General features: G+C 43.7%; 1 non-coding gene across 1 annotated transcript; it reads right to left on the reverse strand.

Annotated features, from left to right (window-relative positions):
• Positions 1–3,621: 3,621 nt before the first annotated feature.
• Positions 3,622–3,694, reverse strand: TRNAE-UUC. Its single transcript has one exon. It is a non-coding gene; the product is annotated as a tRNA-Glu (tRNA).
• Positions 3,695–9,827: the final 6,133 nt, after the last annotated feature.

A 9,827-nucleotide genomic window follows, 5' to 3' on the forward strand; every position in this document is an offset into this window, starting at 1 on the left:
TGTGGGCACGGAGAGAAAGAGATGGATTTGCCATATGTTTTGGAGGTCTGTGGGTCCCCAGCATTCCAATGGCCTCTCCAGTTCCATAAGGAAACCAGAGGTCTAGTCTATGGACACAGCAGACAGGAGCATCAGCAAACTTAAGAGGGGATCCTGCCCTGAGAGGTGGGGAAATGACATGAGTTGTGCCCACTGGGGGCTGCAGTAGGGAAGCACCCCCTCTCCCTTGGCTCCTGGAACCCTAACCTGCAGACCTAACCTGTTATCCAACACCCTGTAGCCCTCCCCACCCCCAGGAAGTGCCTGACCAGTCTTTTCCTGGGCATTTTGGGGGTGTTGTAATGTCAATGGTGGAGAATCTTGGCTTTCTGTACTGCTGGGTTTGGCTTTGACATGCTTTCCAGCATCCAAAACCTTGTGATCTTTTCCCCATGTTCAGAAGGGTTTCAAGAAAGTTGAGAATCAGAGGCAGGTGTTCAGGTCACCATCTTTCCCCAGAGCTCAGCAACAGAGCAGTGGATGGGAAAGGAATACTTTTGCTTTTGTGAGAAAGGAATTCCTTCTTTTGTAAGAAAGGAATTCAGTCATGAATTCCTTGAGCCAGCCAGGGTGGTTTCTGTTTGCAAAATTCTGTTTCATGTTTCCTCCAACTCTGGATGGCATGATATCTAATATGGATATTAGAGTTTAATAAGTAAGTGTTAATTGCTCCGTCATGCCCGACTCTTTGTGACCGCATGGACTGTAGCTAACCAGGCTCCTCTGTCCGTGCGGATTCTCCAGGCAAGAACACTGGAGTGAGTGGCCATTCCCTGATGAGGATGCTGCTGGTCCATGAGCACCACTCTGAGTAGCAAGGGTGGGACAGTGTGGCACCTGTAGAGAAGGAAAAAGTATTTCTGAACTCTCTTAGAGTCCCTGGCTGGTCTGAAAATCAAACTGACAAAGACAGATTAACAGGAGAAAAGCATACACATCTGTTGACTTAAAAAATATTCACACACTGCAACTAGAGACTAGCCCCTACTCACCACAACTAGAGAAAGCCCAGGTGCCGCAATGAAGACTCACCACAGTCAAGAAATAAAATAAATAATAAAACAGATCTTTTAAAAGAATAGTCACAACCTTAAAATTGAGAGTTATGTTTTATTTGGTGGAAATTCTCAGGAGACAATTCAGATGCTGTCCAGCAGACAGCATCTCAAGTAGACCTGGAGAGAACTTCTCCAAAGAGGTGAGGGGAGCCAGGTTATATAGAAGTTTTGCAGGGCTGGTATATAAAGGGCTGGTAGTCTGAACCTCAAATGAGTATTGTTAACTAAAGAAAACCAGATATACCAGGATAAGGAATTTAGCACTTTTCTATGTATGGGAAGATGCAAGAGTCTGGGCTCACTGAAATCATTCCTTTGATATATACACCTCAGCGATCTGGGGCCAGGGTCCTGTTTTCAGCTCCTGAGTTTCCCGGAGGCTCACCAGAGGGAGGGGCTGCAGTCTGGTGGCTGCTAGATGGCAGGTATTCTTTCCTTCTGGAGTGTCCTCAGGGCTCACCGGTTCACACTGGAGGTCTGTAATCGCTGATGACTGTGACATCCTTGTTTACTGATATGGCAGGAAATGTTCCATTTCTCACATTTATGCATGGCATGGGAGCCCTCACAAGGGGAAGAAGACATGGAGAAACAGTCAGACCTGGGTGCTTCTCTGCTGGGGTTGGTGAGGAGCAGGCAGACGTGTAGAAAGAAAAGTGAAAGTGTTAGTCGCTCAGTCCTGTTTCTCTCTTTGTGACCCCATGGACTGTACACGCCAGGCTCCTCTGTCCATGGAATTCTCCAGGCAAGAATACTGGAGTGGGTTGCCATTCGCTTCTCCAGGGGATCATCCTGACCCAGGAATCAAAACCAGGTCTCCCACAGTGCAGGCAGATTCTTTAACATCTAATAGGGGAGGTCAAACAGGGCAAGGAAGTGTTGTAAACTGGTTGAAACGCAGCCAGGCCTGTCCTCTTGGGTTCTTTTTGGTGTCCCTTTGTCTTTGGAAATAAGGCTGCTCCCTTCCTTGGGGTTTGCAGAGGGGCCCCCTTCTTGAGGGATTTATGGCCCGTCTCAAGGGAGAAGAGTCGGGGAAAAGAGTAGTGACCTTCCTGCACCTGCCGTTTGCTCAAATGCCTGCAACTGGAAGCATTCATGATGCCAAGGTGCCATAACTGGGGGGAGTGTGTCCTGAACCCCATCCCATCACACTTAAAAAAAAAATATTTATTTGTCTGCCCAAGGGCTTAGTTGCAGCATGTGAGATCTAGTTCCCCGACCAGGGATCAAACCCAGACCCCCGCACTGGGAACATGGAGTCTCAGCTGCTGGACCACCAGGGAAATCCCTCACTGTTGGTTTTGAATCTTATCTCTCTCACTTATTAACACTTCGTTGTTGTTCAGTCACTCAGTTGTGTCCGACTCTCTGTGACCTCACTGACTGCAGCATGCCAGGCTTCCCTGTCCTTCACTATCTACTGGAGTTGGCTCAAACTCATGTCCATTGAGTCAGTGATGCCATCAACCAGCTTGCCCTCTGTGGTCCCCTTCTCCTCTTGCCCTCAGTCTTTCTCAGCATCAGGATCTTTTCCAGTGAGTCAGCTCTTTGCATAAGGTGGCCAAAGTACTGGAGCTTCAGCTTTAGCATCAGTCTTTCCAAAGAACATTGAGGGTTCATTTCCTTTAGAAATGACTTTGGTTTGATCTCCTTGCTGTCCAAGGGACTCTCAAGAGTCTTCTCTAGCACCATAGTTTGAAAGCGTGAATTCTTTGGTGCTCAGCCATCTTCATGATCCAAATCTCACATGACTACTGGAAAAATCATAGCTTTGACTATATGGATCTTTGTTGGCAAAGTGATGCCTCTGCTTTTTAATATTTTATCTAGGTGTGTCATAGCTTTTCTCGCAAGGAGCAAGCGTCTTTGAATTTCATGGCTGAAGTTAACATCTGCAGTGATTTTGCAGCCTAAGAAAATAAAACCTTCCATTGTTTCCATTTTTTCCCCATCTATTTGCCAGGAAGTGATGAGGCCAGATACCATGATCTTAGTTTTTTGAATTAACACTGTAGTTGGGGTCAATTCATGACACTGATTTAACCTCTCTGAGGCTCAGTATCCTCATTTCTAAAATAAGGACAGTCACATCAACCTCATCGGTAAATTTCCATCCAAGGAGAGGAAAACATGGAAAAGTATCTCACTCATTCCTGTGAGAATCAGAGGAGCCGCCTCCACCAACGCAGCGCATTCAGGCTACTATCCAGACGGAGCTGTTAACGTTTGAATCAGGGCCCAGATCTCAGATTATGGAGGCAGCTCTCCGCGTCACCCAGGACAAGTGGTCTTAAATGCAGCCTGCACTCCTTTCAGAGTGGACGGCTGGCAAGGGAGAAATCACACGTTAAGTAGGCAGGACCCAGACCTGGGTCCACACGTGTGTGCCTTATGTGGGGCTTCAGAAGTGGCTCCTCCCAAGCTCAGGGTCCAGACTCTCCCTCCAACGTAACTGAAAGAGGCAAAACTAAATCCACTTCTTTTTTTTTTTTTTGGTCACTCTATGTGGCTTATGGGATCTTAATTCCCTGACCAGGGATTGAACCTGTGCCCTTGGCAGTGAAAATGCCAAGTCTTAACCACTAGGCCACCAAGGAATTCCCAAACTAGCTCCAGTTTATCCAGAGAGAACAGGAAGAAGATGCAATCTCATTTCCGCAAGCCCACAGTGTGGACGTCAGGTCAGAACCTGGGTCTGCGTGGCCACACGAAGGCCAGGCTGGAAAGAGGCGGCCCTACTGTGCGCAGGTTGGGGCTCTACCTGCTGCCCTCTATGTGTTTCCTTTCCTGGAGTAGTGGTTGGTTCTCAATGCTCAGTGTTGTCAGCGTTCCCATTCAAGCCATTAGTGTCAAGGCTTTATTTTCAAGTCAGGCAAAAATCGGGCTGAAAATGTGGAAGCTGGGCAACTAGCATATTTGAAAAGAAGCCACCTGGTCTTCTGTGGATGGGGAGGGGCTTCTTCCTACTGAGTGACAAAAAAGGTTTGTGTTGGGCACTTGGGCTGTTTATACTGAAGTTCACAAGAAAATTGTCTCCGGGCTGCCTGGTGTGCTGTCTGCTTTGAGGCTTCAAGACCCAGGCTGACCTTCAGGACCTTCTGCTGACCAGAAGGGATCAGAGCACTTGAACATGAACGTGGGAAGGCAAGGAACTTGATATTTCATGTAGAACTGGTGGAAGTGGCCAAATCCAGCGCTCTCTTCCATAATGGCATCAGGGAAAATACTGACTGGTCAGCTGACAAATATATACTGAGTGCCTTCTCTCTGCTGACACTGGAAGCCCAAAGTTTGGAGCTCAGACTGGGTGGTGACATGTGATTAAAGAAAGGGGACGGTCTGTATCTGGAGAGGTACCAAGCAAGTGGGGCTTCCCTGGTGGCTCAGATGATAAAGAATCCGCCTGCAATGCGGGAGATGTGGGTTTGATCCCTCAGTTGGGAAGATCCCCTGGAGAAGGGAATGGCACCTGCTCCTGTATTCTTGCCTGGAGGATCCCATGGACAGAGGAGCCTGGCGGGCTACAGTCCATGGGGTTGCAAAGAGTCGGACACCACTGAGCAACTAAACAACAACAAGTCAGGTGACCAGCGCATCCGGCCAGTGGAAGACCCAGACACAGAGAGTTTGGGAAGTTTGGTGGGGAAGAGACTGGGAGTCCTGGAGAAAGATTCCAGGGTGTGTGTGTGTTTATGTTTACGGAGGTCACGTGGAAGGAATAAAGGATTTAGAACCTCTTACTAGCTGTGCGACCCTGACAAATTTCTGAGCCTTGGGAAGTACCAGAAACTATAAGAAACCTAGGAATGTATGCTAAGTTTATGTAAAAGGTGTCTTACTGTACTTTCCTTTAACCAGTTTGTACCTCTACCAGCATGTGTAAGTGTTCTGCTTATTTCACAGTCTTTTCTACATCTGCCAGTCAACTAGGGACAAAATGATACCTTGCTATGGCTTGATTTTCCGTTTCCCCGGTTACTAACGGTGTTGGTCATCTTATGATCGCTGGTTATTTGCTGTTCCCTTTTCTGGGCAGAGACTGTTGCACTTTGTCCATTTTTGTTGCATTTATCTTTTTCTTATTGATTTGTCAGAACTTTTAACATATTCTGTGTTCTAATCCTTTATTGGTTATACAGGTTACAAATATTTACTTCTGTTTTGTGGCCTGCCATTTCATTTTTTATAGTGTTTGATATGATCTACAAAGCATCAAATATTTACTATCTGGACATTTATAGAAAAAATTTACTGAACTTGCTTTCAGTTGTTTTCTATCTGAGTTTTTGGTAAGCTTCATTTCATTGTTGTAGTATAATATATCGTTTTTCTGTTACCTTGTGATACAATATCATGTGGTTATGTTTTGGTATCTGGTTTCCTCTATTCTATTGGAATGCCAATTTACTAGTGTTCCAAAATTACCTTGATATTTGATAGTGCAAATCTGTCCCCCTAGTCATTTTCCTCATTTTTTAAAAAATTGTATTTATTTATTTACTTTTTAGCCGTGAGGCTTGTAGGATCTTAGTTCCCCACCTGGGGATCAAACTTGTGCCCCTTGCAGTGGAAGCACAGAGCCCTGAGTGCTGGGCCTCCCGGGAAGCCTCCTCATTTTCTTCTTTCAGCAGTCCCTGACATCCTCCCTGTGTGGTCATGATGATCAATGTTGATTCACTGCATGAGCTGATTTTTATACTTAACATTTCAACTGCAGGTACATAAGAATTAACGGGTTTTTCCTTTTTCTGGGCAACTATTTTATTGCTATTCTTGACAGGAAGTGAGTATTTTCCAGCCCACGGCACCTGATGGTATTAGTGGTAATTAGGAAACTTGCTAGAAGAATCAAAGACATTTTGGGGACATCTGTTTGGCTTTCTTTGCCTTTCTGCTAGCTTCTAGCTCAGAGTTGAGCTCTTAATTAATTATTACTTATATCGAGCAGTAATACCCCCTGAGAAGGGCTGCAGATTGCACTGAACAAAGCTTAGCAAATAGTAAATTGCTATCGAGACAACAGAGTTTACTGAATATTTATATCTTTACATATCATTGTGTACCTAAAACTGGTCTTCTTGGAGATCTATCAATTAGATTTGCATACTCATTCCAAATTCTAAATTCACTTCAGCAGCAGAAATGTTTCATAAAAAAATAGAGTCAATTGTATTACAGTTGGATTTTTAGATCTCTCTGTTTCACGTTTTCAAATTTTTAAACTATCTTGTTGAGGCATGACCTGTATACCTTTACATTCACTCATCATAAGTGTACAATTCAATGATCTTTAACAAATTTATGAAGTTGTCTGACAATCACCACAATCCAATTTTAGAACATTTCCATCAGCCCAAGAAGTTCTCTCATACCCGTTTGGAGTTGATTAGGTTAATTCAGTTCAGTTCAGTTCAGTCGCTCAGTTGTGTCCGACTCTTTGTGACCCCATGAATCACGGCACACCAGGCCTCCCTGTCCATCAGCAACTCCCGGAGTTCACTCAAACTCATGTCCATAGAGTCGGTGATGCCATCCAGCCATCTCATCCTCTGTCGTCCCCTTCTCCTCCTGCCCCCAATCCCTCCCAGCATCAGGGTCTTTTCCAATGAGTCAACTCTTTGCATGAGGTGGCCAAAGTACTGGAGTTTCAGCTTCAGCATCAGTCCTTCCAATGAACACCCAGGGCTAATCTGCTTTAGGATGGACTGGTTGGATCTCCTTGAAGTCCAAGGGACTCTCAAGAATCTCCTCCAACACCACAGTTCAAAAGCATCAATTCTTTGGCGCTCAGCTTTCTTCACAGTCCAACTCTCACATCCATACATGACCACTGGAAAAACCATAGCCTTGACTAGACGGACCTTTGTTGACAAAGTAATATCTCTGCTTTTGAATATGCTATCTAGGTTGGTCATAACTTTCCTTCCAAGGAGCAAGCGTCTTTTAATTTCATGGCTGCAATCACCATCTGCAGTGATTTTGGAGCCCAAAAAATCGGCAACAGCTAATCTGCTTTCTGCCTCTATAAGTTTGCCTTTTCTAGACATATAATACAAATGGAGTCATATAATAATTAGCCTTTGTGTCTGGCTTCTTTCATTCTGTTTTAACTGTGTTTTTGAGGTTCATGTATGTCAAAGGATGTATTAGTAGTTTTTTTCCTTTTTATTGTTTAATATTCTGTTGTGTTTTGTTTATCCATTCATCAGTTAATGGGCATTTGAATTGTTCCTAGTTGGGCGTTGTTATGAATAATACTGCTCTGAACATCTGCATAGGCATCTTTGTGTGAGCATGTGTTTTCATCCCTCTTGGGTAGATTCCTAGGAGTGGAATTCTTGAATCAAGTGGCAAATTTAACTTTCTATGAAAATGCCAGACTGTTTTCCAAAGTGTCAGCACCATTTTCAATTCTCACTGGCAACATATGAGAGATACAGTTTCTCAATATCTTTGTCGTACTTGGTTTTTTATTAACACCATCCTAGTGAGTGAGTAGTACCATCTCATTGTGGTTTTAACTTGCATTTCTCTAATAACTAATGATGCTGTTATTAGCCATTTGTTTAACTTCATTAGTGAAATTTCAGTTCACATCTTTGACCATTTTTACATTGTGTGTTTGTGTGTGTGTTTGCGTTTAGTTGCTCAGTCACATCCAACTCTTTTGCAGCCCCATTAATGTGGGCTCTAGCCCACCAGGCTCCTCTGTCGGTGGAATTCTCCAGGCAAGAATGCTGGAGCAGGTTGCCATGCCATCCTCCAGGGGATCTTCCTGACCCAGGGATTGAACCTGCGTCTCTCAGTCTCTTGCATTGGCAGGAGGGTTCTTTACCACTAGTGCCACCTAAGGGGGTTTAGTTGATGAAATGGTAAAAAAAAATCTTCCCCAGGAGACATTTTCCCCAGTGTAGCCATCCTCAGCAGAGACAGGTAGATGGAGCTCTGATGTATTAGTTGATAGATGTTTATATATATATATATTTTAATTTTTTTAAAAATTTATTTATTTTTTATTTTACTTTACAATTCTGTATTGGTTTTGCCATACATTGACATGAATCCACCACGGGTGTACATGCATTCCCAAACCTGAACCCCCCTCCCACCCCCCTCCCCACAACATCTCTCTGGGTCATCCCCGCGTACCAGCCCCAAGCATGCCATATCCTGCATCCGACATAGACTGGCAATTCGATTTTTACATGATATTATACATGTTTCAATGCCGTTCTCCCAAGTCATCTCACCCTCTCCCTCTCCCACTGAGTCCAAAAGTCCGTTATACACATCTGTGTCTTTTTTGCTGTCCTGCATACAGGGTCATCATTGCCATCTTTCTAAATTCCATATATATGTGTTAGTATACTGTATTGGTGTTTTTCTTTCTGGCTTACTTCACTCTGTATAATTGGCTCCAGTTTCATCCATCTCATCAGAACTGATTCAAATGTATTCTTTTTAACGGCTGAGTAATACTCCATTGTGTATATGTACCACAGCTTTCTTATCCATTCATCTGCTGATGGACATCTAGGTTGTTTCCATGTCCTGGCTATTATAAACAGTGCTGCGATGAACATTGGGGTACATGTGTCTCTTTCAATTCTGGTTTCCTCAGTGTGTATGCCCAGTTGTGGGATTGCTGGGTCATAAGGTAGTTCTATTTGCAATTTTTTAAGGAATCTCCACACTGTTCTCCATAGTGGCTGTACTAGTTTGCATTCCCACCAACAGTGTAGGAGGGTTCCCTTCTCTCCACACCCTCTCCAGCATTTATTGCTTGCAGATTTTTGGATCGCAGACATTCTGACTGGTGTGAAGTGGTACCTCATTGTGGTCTTGATTTGCATTTCTCTAATAATGAGTGATGTTGAGCATCTTTTCATGTGTTTGTTAGCCATCCGTATGTCTTCTTTGGAGAAATGTCTATTTAGTTCTTTGGCCCATTTTTTGATTGGGTCGTTTATTTTTCTGGAATTGAGCTGCAGGAGTTGCTTGTATATTTTTGAGATTAGTTGTTTGTCAGTTGCTTCATTTGCTATTATTTTCTCCCATTCGGAAGGCTGTCTTTTCACTTTGCTTATATTTTCCTTTGTTGTGCAGAAGCTTTTAATTTTAATTAGGTCCCATTGGTTTATTTTTGCTTTTATTTCCAGAATTCTGCGAGGTGGATCATAGAGGATCCTGCTGTGGTTTATGTCGGAGAGTGTTTTGCCTATGTTCTCCTCTAGGAGTTTTATAGTTTCTGGTCTTACATTTAGATCTTTAATCCATTTTGAGTTTATCTTTGTGTGCGGTGTTAGAAAGTGATCTAGTTTCATTCTTTTACAAGTGGTTGACCAGTTTTCCCAGCACCACTTGTTAAAGAGATTGTCTTTACTTCATTGTATATTCTTGCCTCCTTTGTCAAAGATAAGGTGTCCATATGTGTGTGGATTTATCTCTGGGCTTTCTGTTTTGTTCCATTGATCTATATTTCTGTCTTTGTGCCGATAGATGTTTATATATTTTAACATTCATGACTTCAAAATTTTCAGCATCCCTCAGTGGGAGATAGAAGGTGATCACTTGATGGCTGGCATGGCTGTGTCCTTAAAACATGACGAACAAGAATACTTGTTCAGAACTTCAGTGGTCCAGTGGTTAAGAATCCACCTGCCAATGCAGGGACAGTTTGATCCCTGGTCCAGGAAGATACCACATGCTGCAGAGCAACTAAGCCTGCAA

The sequence above is a fragment of the Oryx dammah genome, unplaced genomic scaffold (assembly GCF_014754425.2).
Source record: "Oryx dammah isolate SB20612 unplaced genomic scaffold, SCBI_Odam_1.1 HiC_scaffold_25, whole genome shotgun sequence".
NCBI classification, from domain to species: domain Eukaryota; kingdom Metazoa; phylum Chordata; class Mammalia; order Artiodactyla; family Bovidae; genus Oryx; species Oryx dammah.